We start from the raw sequence: 12,033 nt of genomic DNA on the forward strand, positions 1-12,033 counted from the left end.
TTCAGAGGAGGGTAGAACTATTGATGAGGTCTTTTCACGTAGTTATGGGTGACTGTGTGGCGAGTGGCAGATGTGGCTGTGAGAAAAGTAGAGTTTGTGCAGGAGTCTCTTCCACAGATGGTCATCTCTTGTTTATGTTGCTGATGTATTTATAAAGTTGTTTGGTTTCTAGCTGGTAGCTCCATGTGGCCTGCAGCATCAGAATGTGGAGTGATAAGCAGATCAAAGTAGCCACGGCGTAAGCAGTGTGGGACAAGCCCTTGACCACAAAAATCTCAACAGAAGAAGTCAAGCAAACATGGACAATCAAGATTAAAACTCAGGTGGTAAAGGCTAACTCCCGTTTAACAACAACAACAACAACAATAACAACAACAATAATAATAATAAAGTTGGAAGGGACCTTGGAGGTCATCTAGTCCAATCCCCTGCTCAGGCAGGAAACCCTATACCATTTCAGAAAAATGGCTGTCCAGTCTCTTCTTAAAAACTTCCAGTGTTGGAGCATTCATCGCTTCTGGAGGCAGGTTGTTCCACTGGTTAATTGTTCTAACTGTTAGGAAGTTTCTCCTTAGTTCTAGATTGCTTCTCTCCTTGCTTAGTTTCCACCCGTTGCTTCTTGTCCTGCCTTCAGGTGCTTTGGAGAATAGCTTGACTCCCTCTTCTTTGTGGCAGCCCCTGAGATATTGGAACACTGCTATCATGTCCCCCCTCGTCCTTTTCTTCATTAAACTAGACATACCCAATTCCAGCAACCGTTCCTTATATGTTTTAGCCTCCAGTCCCCTAATCATCTTTGTTGCTCTTCTCTGTACTCTTTCTAGAGTCTCAACATCTTTTTTACATCGTGGTGACCAAAACTGGATGCAGTATTCCAGGTGTGGCCTTACCAAGGCATATCAAATATCAAATATCAAAGGTGGCTCTCTGTCCTAGAACTCTCCTCAGTATAAAGCCTTCTTCTGCTGTTCCAGGGCTGGTAATTATCTGTTCTTTAGAAATCCTGTACAAGAAGTTTAGTAATTACGAGAAATCTAGAGAAATTTGTGGCTCAGAGAACTTACTCAATTTAGTGGGGTCAGCTGCCAGCCAGCATGAACAGAAGGTTGTTGATTGGAAATAATGGGAATTGTAGTTCCTATTTGGGAAATTCCCTAATTGTTATGACAAGAAAGCATGTTACAGGACACTCTCTACTACCAAAGAAAGAGAGATGTCTTAAAAAAAATGGAGGGGTGGGTGGATGGAGAATGTTGAGTGTATATGCTTAATCTGTTCATCAGTCAATATTTCTCTGCTCTAAAAGAGCCCCATGGGCAGGGGTAGGCAACCTTGGCTCTTTTATGACTCGTGGACTTCAACTCCCAGAATTCCTGAGCCAGCATGGCTCAGCATGGAAACCTCAATTTCTCCTCAGCATGGCTGGCTCAGGAATTCTGGGAGTTGAAGTCCACGAGTCATAAAAGAGCCAAGGTTGCCTACCCCTGCCCATGGAGGATTAGAGGTCGGGAAGCTAAAAAAAATATATGAAAAATAGTTGCAGAAATTGGGTATGTCTAGTCTGGTGAAAAGAACTAGGGGGTGACATGATAGCAGTCTTTCCATTTTTGAGGCGCTGCAACGAGGATGAGGGGGTTAATCTATGTTCCAAAGCGTCTGAGGGCAGAACAAGAAAAAACTAATCAAAGAGAGAACCAACTTAGAAATAAAAATAAATTTCATGACAGAACAATCAGTCAGTGGAATGGCTTGCCTCCCAAAACTGAGGGTGCTCCATTACTGGAGGTTTTTAAGAAGAGATTGGACAGACATTCACCTGAAATGGACTAGGCCAGGGATAGGCAACCTTGGCTCTTTTATGACTCGTGGACTTCAACTCCCAGAATTCCTGAGCCAGCATGGCTCCGCTTGGAAACCTCTCCCTTTCCCCTCAGTATGGCTGGCTCAGGAATTCTGGGAGTTGAAGTCCACGAGTCATAAAAGAGCCAAGGTTGCCTACCCCTGGGAAAGAGTCTCTTGTTTGAGCAGGGGCGTGGACTACAAGACCTCCAAGTTCCCTCCAACTCTATCATTCTGTTATTCTGATATTTGGGTCCTTCCCCATAGATTCTATAGAGTTAGAATTTGATATTTAGGGCACTGAGTTCAACTCCCTGTCAATACCAGATTTAGATAAAAGCATCTAAGTATACACAATGAAGAAGTTATCACTTCCCTTGATATCTGGAGCCTGTTATACCGCTCTTATTACAGTATTAGATTTTTTTCCTTCTCATATTCATTCAAAATATATCTTTATGTTACAGAAGTCCATTGTTCCATGTCCTGTAGTCTGGTAAGGCGGCATTCCTAACCTTCTGTGTGACTTTCTCCAAGGCACTTGGAAAAATATCAGTGTATCTTGCCTCAGTCTTCCCATTTCAGTTCTAAAAAGAATCATGCAGCTGGAAGATGCTCCAGAGACCACATTTACAACTGTTGGTCACATGATTGCAATTTGGGCACTCGGCAACCGACTCATATTTACAACCGGTTGCAACCTCCTGCAGCCACTCAGTTGCAATTTGCAAACTTCCGCTAGTTTCTGTCAAAAAAAATAAGTTTATTAAGGAGGTTGGATCCACTTAAGGGCAATGTGATTCACTTAACAACCATGGTTGTGGATTGTTGCATTGGGAGGTGTTCTTGGATCGTTCTCTAACTTCGTGGAGAAAAGTGCTAAGAGCCAGGGGAAACGAAAATTAATTTGCAACATGTTATCCTGGGGTTTGTGTGTTGCCCAACTGTAGGTTAAATCTGCTTGGAAGTCCCACTAACCTGGGTAGTATTTGTTTCCAAAAAGGAGGTTGCACCGAGATGCAGTCAGAAATTAAACTAGATTGTGCACTGGTAAAACAAGGTCTAGAGACACTCTGAACAAATAGGGCTACTGTAACTGGTGGCTTCCACTATCTGCAACTGTGGTTATATGCAGACAGCAGCACGTACAGTATATATATCTGCCTTTTATGTCCTCATTAGTGTATACTTGAGGACTTCAGGCAAGTGTGGCAGAACACAATTAATCTTGGTAGTTTCTGAGCAAGATTTGTTTAACTTGTACACATTTTAATCTCGTATTTTATATTTTAAACTTTATGTTGCACAGTAGGCCTTATTTAATAATAATAATAATAATAATAATAATAATAATAATAATAATAATAATAATAATAATGGAAGAGACCTTGGAGGTCATCTAGTCCAATCCCCTGCTCAGGCAGGAAACCCTATACCATTTCAGACAAATGGCTGTCCAGTCTCTTCTTAAAAACTTCCAGTTTTGGAGCATTCACAACTTCTGGAGGCAGATAGTTCCACTGATTAATTGTTCTCACTGTCAGGAAATTTCTCCTTAGTTCCAAATTGCTTCTCTCCTTAGTTTCCATCTGTTGCTTCTTGTCCTGCCTTCTGGCACTTTGGAAAATAGCTTGACTCCCTCTTCTTTGGGGCAGCCCCTGAGAAATTGTAACACTGCTCTCATGTCCCCCCTCGTCCTTCTCTTCATTAAACTAGACATACCCAATTCCAGCAACCGTTCCTTATAGGTTTTAGCCTCCAGACCTCTAATCATCTTTGTTTTAATTGTGATGCTTCTGACATGAATAACCAAACAAGCATTTCCAATCCTTAGGGACAGGGCAGGAGATTTGCACCCATTTCTGCTTATTTCCTAAGGCAGAACCCCACAAGAAGAAAAGTATTGTGCTTTTGGCATTTGAAATTGGTTGGATTTGGGATGGGATGGCATGACCCCCTCACCAGGTTGCAGGAACTGGGAGAATGCAGGGAATGTATCTACCAGCTGATGTGATATTTTGCCCATGTGTGGTAGAAGTAAGGCTGGGTAGAATTAAAGCAGGTTGTGGCCACATCTGGCCATCCAGATGGTAGAAGAACTGTGTATTTAAACTGAGAAGTGGATATTTTTAACTTAGGGCATCCCTTATTGAAGACTCTGTACCGTAAATCTTTATCTGGTTCGTCACCTCTTCTGGAAGACCATAAGGAAATTTCTCAGTTACGCAAGTGATTAAAATGGTGGAAGTTAATATGATGGAAGAAACATGATGCCAGCTAGACAGGGGAACTGCAAATGGGATGACAGGGAAGCTGTGCCCCTTGTTCTAACTCAAACAGTTCCTTCTACATTGATTCACAAACCCGAGTCTGCAGTTGCATAACTTATAATCTCAAGTGTGCGGATATCATGTCTACATGGAAGAGGTGAACATCAGGGCAGCATCTGATAGAACTTCCTTTCTATGGAGTAATGCTTTTTTCAGAAATGGAAGAATGCTGTTCCTTTATCTGTTAGGTTGCAGAAGAAGTCACAGAAAAAACAGTCAATTTCCCCAGGGTCATAATGAGGTATCCCCCCCCCCCAATCCATTCTCATTTTAAAATCCAGGTGGTCCCCAGCTTACAGCAATTTGTTTAGTGACTGTTTCAAGTTACAACGGCACTGAAAAAAAGTGACTTATGATCGTTTTTATGACCGTTGCAGCATCCCCACGGTCACGTGATCAAAATGCGGCCGCTTGGCAACTGACTCTTATTTACGACGGTTGCACTGCCCTGGGGTCACGTGATCACCTTTTGGGGACCTTCCGACAAGCAAAGGCGATGGGGAAGTCAGATTCACTTAACAACCGGGTTACTAACTTAACAATTGCTGTGATTCGCTTAACAACTGTGGCAAGAAAAGTCGTAAAATGGGGCAGAACTCTCTTAACCAATGTCTCACTTAGCAACAGAAATGTTGGGCTCTGTTGTGGTCGTAGGTTGAGGACTATCTGTATGAATAAGCCACGTTGGACTCTCCACATTCTGAACAAGATCTAGCCAAAAGATTTTTTTTTTTTAATAAGAGGGATGTCGCCTGAAATATTTGGAAGAAATCAGGTTCCTTACCCTATTCAATAGAACCTATTCTATTTACTCGAAAGCAGAAATATAGTAGACCTCCAATATGGATTCAGTCTGTAGAGAATTTGGAATATTCCCCTCCTAATGGATTTATAGCAGCATAAAACAGGAGGAGGAAGATGTTTAGAATAGAATAGAATAGAATAAGGAATAGTATAAGGAATAGTATAAGGAATAGAATAGAATAGAATAGAATAGAATAGAATAGAATAGAATAGAATAGAATAGAATAGAATAGAATAGGGAATAGTATAAGGAATAGTATAAGGAATAGAATAGAATAGAATAGAGTAGAATAGAATAGAATAGAATAGAATAGAATAGAATAGAATAGAATAGAATAGAATAGAATAGAATAGAATAGAATAGAATAGAATAAGGAATAGTATAAGGAATAGTATAGAATAGAATAGAATAGAATAGAATAAGGAATAGTATAAGGAATAGTATAAGGAATAGAATAGAATAGAATAGAATAGAATAGAATAGAATAGAATAGAATAGAATAGAATAGAATAGAATAAGGAATAGTATAAGGAATAGTATAAGGAATAGAATAGAATAGAATAGAATAGAATAGAATAGAATAAGGAATAGTATAAGGAATAGTATAAGGAATAGAATAGAATAGAATAAGGAATAGTATAAGGAATGGAATAGAATAGAATAGAATAGAATAGAATAGAATAGAATAGAATAGAATAAACAGAGTTGGAAGGGATCTTGGAGGTCTTCTAGTCCAGGGGTCCCCAACCCCCAGTCCGTGGACCAGTACTGGGCTGCAGCATGCCAGTAATCGGTCCACACAAACAAGCAAAGCCCATCCGTGGGATGCAGGCAGTACACAAAACCACGCATTCTCCAGTCCTTGGTGCCCAAACTGTTGGAGACCTTTGTTCTAGTCCAACCCCCTGCTCAGGCAGGTAACCCTATACCATTTTGGACAAATGGCTGTCCAGTCTCTTCTTAAAGACTTCCAGTGTTGAAGCATTCACAGCTTCTGGAGGCAGGTTGTTCCACTGGTTAATTGTTCTCACTGTCAGGAAGTTTCTCCTTAGTTCCAGGTTGCTTCTCTCCTTGATTAGTTTCCATCCGTTGCTTCTTATCCTGCCTTCAGGTGCTTTGGAGAATAGCTTGACTCTCTCTTCTTATGTTGAATATTTATAAAAATAACACAGGCTGAATATAACAAAGAAACAAACAGTACATCAAATGAACTCTTGCTAGTTTTCACATTTCTCAGATCAAAAATCCACCTTTATTTATTTATTTAAGATAATCAGCATCTGATCATGCTTATACAGGTAGTCCTCCAATTTATGGCCACAATTTACCCCAAAATTTATGTGGCAAAGTGAAAAATTTGTTAAGTGAGCTCTGCCCCATTTTACAACTGCTCTTGCCACATTTGTTAAGCGAATCACTGCCGTTGACTTTGCTTGTGTTGGAAGGTCACAAAAGGGGATCGCATGACTCTGCGACTCTGCAACCGTCATCATTGTGAGTCAGTTGTCAAGCATCCAAATGTGAAGCAGGTGACCACGGGGACGCTGCAACGGTCATAAGTGTGAAAAATGGTCATTCAGTCCGGTTGTCACTTTGAACAGTCACTAAATGAACTGTTGTAAGTCAAGGACCACCTGTACATACGAATAGTTGTTTTTTTTTTTTTAAATGTGCATTAAGGAATTTGGATTTCAAAAGTCTGCATTCTGGGACACTTACAGTGGTGGGATTCAGCCGGTTTGCACCAGTTCGGTAGAACTGGTAGCTAATTTTTTGTGGCCCAGGCCCAGAATGGACTTCTGGAAGTGGCATCCACACAGAGAACCGGTTGTTCACATATCTGAATCGCACCACTGGAAGAAGGCATAAGAGAGATAGCAAAAGGAGGGAGGGAGGGAGGAAGGGAGGAAGGGAGGAAGGGAGGAAGGAAGGAAGGAAGGAAGGAAGGAAGGAAGGAAGGAAGGAAGGAAGGAAGGAAGGAAAAGAGGAACGGAGGCAGTGGTGAGATTCAGCCAGTTCGCACCACTTTGGCAGAATCGGTAGCTAATTTTTTGTTTCCCAGGCTCAGAATGGACTTCCAGAAGTGGCATCCACACAGAGAACTGGTTGTTCACATATTTGAATCCCACCACTTATAGGTCAAAGTATAAAAGCAGAGTGATGTCCATCAGTACTGGGCAAGTCATACGAAGAGTTAAATACATTAGGGAAAGATGTGTAGAAAGGCCCTGTGGGTGAAGAGAACTTGTGAGCTGCGTAATGTTACAAAACTTTCTGCAGACTTGCAAATGATATGCAAAAAAAAAAAAAAAAGAAATACACCCGAGATTGCAGCGCTAACCAATTGACTCAGATGTTAAAGGGGTTTTTGCTGATTTGTGCTAGGGAAATATTCAGATTTTTTTTCTGCACAGGCTGTTCCCAGAGTGCTTGCATCACTTGAAATAAGGCAAATGACAACCAAGGTGAGAGATATTTCTTGGAAATACCTGCTTGTTACAGAATAGCCTTCTTGAAGAGATTTGCACTAGAGAAAATCTAGCCGATGGATAGAGAAAATGTGATTTTCTCCAATAGACTGTATAAGCGTTGAGTTACTGGTAGTCCTTGACTTACAACCATGACTGGAACCCTCATTTCCATTGCTAAACCAGGTGGTTGTTAAGTGAATCACTGTGTTTCTTAAGTGAATGGCATGGTTTTAACACAAATCCAGCTTCCCCCCCCCATTGATTTTGTTGGTCGGAAACTGACTAGGAAAGTTGCAAAATGATCGCATGCGATCATTTTGCAACCATCGTAAGTACATGCCAGTTGCCAAGTGCCCCAATTTTGATCACGTGATCGTAGGGATGTTGGGATTGTTTTAAGGGAAAGCAGTGGTTGTAAGTCACTTTTTTTTAGTGCCGCTGTCAGTCCGAACAGAAACTAAAGCAGTGGTTCTCAACCTGTGGGTCGGGACCCCATTTGGGGTTGAACGACCATTTCACGGGGTTCGCCAAACAACGCAGTCCGCCATTTTTTTCCCCTTTTCCTTAGCTGTGCTACTCCCTTTTATTCTATTGGCTTTTGAAAGCCAATAGAATAGACTCTCTTGAATAGAGTCTAATTCTATTGGCTTTCAAAAGCCAATAGGAATTGTCCAGGCTGTCTCTGCCCTGCTGAGCCCGCCAAAAGCCCCATTCTGCAAACGGTGCTTCATCAGTTGAGTAGTCCTCGACTTACGACCGGTTGGGGGTCGCGACATTAAAAAGGTTGAGAACCACTGCACTAAAGGAATGTTTTGTAAGTCAAGGACTATCTTTAAGCAAGAAGACTCTTCATGCTGGGAATCAGATCTGAAAAGAACTAACTCAGCTTCCTGGGTGAAAATGCTGTACTACAATGAGTCTTTGAAGAACTCATTTCTGTTCTTCTGTAGCGGAACAGAAATTGTTTGAACCGCTAATGCTGTACATTTCCCCCTTTCAGTGCAGCCCAAGTCTGTTTGGGCAAATCAAAGTCATTATCCCAGGCCATATTACTCTACACAACCTCTTTGTGTAGGAACTAGACCTGGGACAAAACTGATACTCCTAGATGTCTTATTGCTCAGACTTTGACTATATGAATCAACACTCTTTTAAATGCAAGGTGTGAGACTTTCCTGGAGACCAAGCAGAGAGAGGAAGTAATACAGAAACCAGCAGAATATTGATAATACCTAGGACCTTGCTAATTTGCTGCTAGAAAAAAAAAATCAGTGGGGGGTCTATTTTAGTACTTGGAGCCCTAAAGCAAAAAATTCTGATTTTGTTATGGGGTGAAGAAGACCAATACGCCTGGACACAGCTATTACGTGTTGATGCCTACTCAGGAATCAGCTCCACTAGGTTCAGTTTAACTTTCAAACTTGTTTTCCAAAGTTTTACTTCTCAAAATATCTTTTTTCCAGAGCTGGATTTTTAAATTTAAGAGTTGTTGAGCAAATCGTGTGTCAAGCAGCTTCTGAGCATACCTTTATGCCTCCAGATTGCATGTAGCAATAGCTGTGTTATGCACGATAAATATTTATGCTAGATATCAATGAAAGACATATTTTTTTTCAAGTAAAGATAGTCACATTTTTCTGCATGAATTACCATAAGGGTTGGTGGGAGTGGAATGGATGGAGAGCGAGTGGTTTAAAAAAAAAAATACTAAGCTTTTATCCCAAAGATGCTTTTTCACAAGGCAACTGGACAAGGAAGTCCAGTTGCTTCGTGAAAGAAGCATCTTTGGGATAACTATGACCTGGATGACTGAGGATCTCCATAGATACTAAGCTTTTACTAACGTTTTGTGTTGGCCCTTGTTCCAAACTTTGATTTAATCATTTCTGAAACGAGGGGCTTTGCTAATTTAGCCTTGCTGTTCTGAAGCTCTTATATCTTATATTCTTTTTTCCTTTCATGCGAGCAGAAGTCCCTTTGGAATTAACTAAATAGTTTTTATCTGAGACAAAAAATTTCCTTCTTATGTAATTTAGAAATGGGGAAGTAAAATAAGAACAAGAAGAAAAACAAAAGCAAAGTGCAAGACAGTGTAAAGAAGCTTCTATTGCAAATACCATTCTTGTGGGCAATGCAAACAAAACATGATAAAACTCAGGACTAATCCAGATGAAAGGAGTGGCTGTTTCCAATTGTTGACCCAACTGGCTTTATTGCCAATTTAAAAAAAAGCCACCCTAATCCATTTGAAGCAGAGAATTAAAGTATTGATATTCCATGCTTTCAGTTTACAGGTAGTCCTCTTCTTAGGGCAGTGTTTCTCAACCTTGACAATTTTAAGGCATGTGGACTTCAACTCCCAGAATTCCACAGCCAGCATTGCTGGCTGTGGAATTCTGGGAATTGAAGTCCACATGCCTTAAAATTGTCAAGGTTGAGAAACACTGTCTTAGGGCCATGCATTTAGTTGCTGTTCAATTGTCAACGCTGCTAACATCGGATGTTCTTGCTTTGACAATATATGAAAATGCAGCCATTTCCCCTTTAACTTTTAGAGTTAGAATTAGATGATGCTGGGGGGGAGGGAGAAGGAAGAATGTGTATGGGAATTAGTTAGATGTAACAACCTCATAGTAAAGTGGTTTTTTTTTCAAGGCTGTTTGAAATAAGAGATGATAAGGAATGGTGGTCAAGAACTGGAGGGAAGGTCGGCATTTCAAACTAATTGGAGAATGTGATTTATGACTGTTAATTAGGGGAGGGAATTGTGCTTTGATATTACGTGTTATGGGGAAGAGAATTCAGATTTTGGCTTCGACCATGTATGTGCCGATGCCATGTTATTTGAATAAAGATTCTTTAAGGTAAACAATGCCTCGAAGTTCTTTGAAGAGTTTCATCTGTCGTAAACATGACATTAATGTTATGGTGGCGCTGAAAAAAGTGACTTATGGCCAGTCCTCATACTTATGACCATTGCAGCATCCCGGCAGTCATGTAATAAAATTTAGCTGCTTGGTAGCCGGTATATATTTATGAGAGATGCAGCATCCTGGGGTCATGTGATCACCATTTGGGACTTTCCCAGCTAGCTTCTGACAAGCAAATTCAATGGGGGAAGGCAGATTCATTTAACAACTATGTGATTCACTTAATGACTACAGCAAAAAAAAAGTAAAATTGGGAGTGACTCACTTATCCACCACCTCACTTAGTGATGGAAGTCTGTTTACAATTGTGGCTGTAAGTTAAGGACTACCTGCATAAGGATGGTACATAAATTTAATCAAAAAAGTGATCTCTGAGTAGACTGACAGTCTAGTTGTGGGCTTGGCACACCATGGAGGCAAGAGACTAAGCTCAGCTGTGGCTATGCAGGTTTTCATTTCTTTTAATTTGCCAGTGCATATTCTATGCACGTATGGAAAGTTTGCATTTTCTAGGGTTAGCTTTGTCTAGCTCGGCTGTCATTTTTGAGAGGCACTGAGATCCGGAATGCAAATTAATCAAGGAGAGATGCAACCTAGAACTAAGGAGAAATTTCCTGACAATTGATCTGTGGAATGAGTTGCCTCCAGAAGTTGTGGGTGTTTCAACACCGGAGGTTTTCAAAAAGACGTTGTACAACCATTTGTCCCAAAAGGTATAGGGTCTCCTGTTTGAGTAGGGAGCGGGACTAGAAGACCTCCAAGGTCCCTTCCAAATGTTATTCTGAAAGGAGATTTGGGCTGAATAAATCTGAATGCAGTTAGAATTGGATACTATTTCAAGGTTAAACAAAGAAGGATAGGATCCCAAATGAATGGGCATTGGATGGATATGAGAGACCAGCACACAACGAATGGTCATGAGGAAAGAAATAACGCAAAGGAAGAGAGCAGGAGAGAGACGACAGTGGTTGTTGGGTGGAGCTGATGACTCTCAAAAAGAGAGAACCGAGACATTTAAAAAACAGAAGGTGATTTACGAAGCAGCATATTGAGGATGCAAAATCAAAACTAGTTTGCAAAGATAGAAAGATATGGACAAATATAGGGACTTGGGTTGGTGTAAACTAGGTTTAACTATGTTTCCTTTACTTTTTCTTAACTCAGGCCTTTAATTTCTTTGCCATAGCATAACTTACTCCTTTTCAGTGCTCTGCTTAATTCTGCCTACCCCAAAAGGGAATTTCATTATGAGAATTCATGAATGCATGGAGATTTTGGCTGGCCATGAACGTAAATGCCTATTATTTGCATTGTTTGATGTTTGAAGTATTGGACTGAAATATGAGGACATATGTGGGGACTTTGATGCTCTCTGAGCCGGGTTGGGGTGGTTGTTGTTGTTTTTGCAGACTTTTCATTACCCAACTAGGTGACATCATCAGTGCTGGAAGGGAATGAGGTTCAACACTGATGAAGTTACTCAGTCAGATAATGAAACATTTGCCGGAAGTACACAAAACACCAAGGATCCTACCGTTCAACCTCTGCTACAAATACCGTAAATGCCAGTGTATAAGGCGACTTCCGCGAGCGCTGAAATCGGCGCCAAAGACGGGGGTCGTCTTATACGCCGAGTCGTCTTATACGCCAGAAATACT

The 12,033-nt window shown here is 40.8% G+C and overlaps 1 protein-coding gene across 1 annotated transcript in view; it reads left to right on the forward strand.

Moving 5' to 3' along the window:
- The window catches only part of TG (thyroglobulin), a 147,157-nt gene that overhangs the window by 109,976 nt on the left and 25,148 nt on the right, over positions 1-12,033 (forward strand). The gene's annotated exons all lie outside the window — the stretch shown is intronic.

The sequence above is a fragment of the Crotalus tigris genome, unplaced genomic scaffold (genome assembly GCF_016545835.1).
Source record: "Crotalus tigris isolate CLP2741 ecotype Arizona unplaced genomic scaffold, ASM1654583v1 scf7180000018335.1346539, whole genome shotgun sequence".
Classification (NCBI taxonomy): domain Eukaryota; kingdom Metazoa; phylum Chordata; class Lepidosauria; order Squamata; family Viperidae; genus Crotalus; species Crotalus tigris.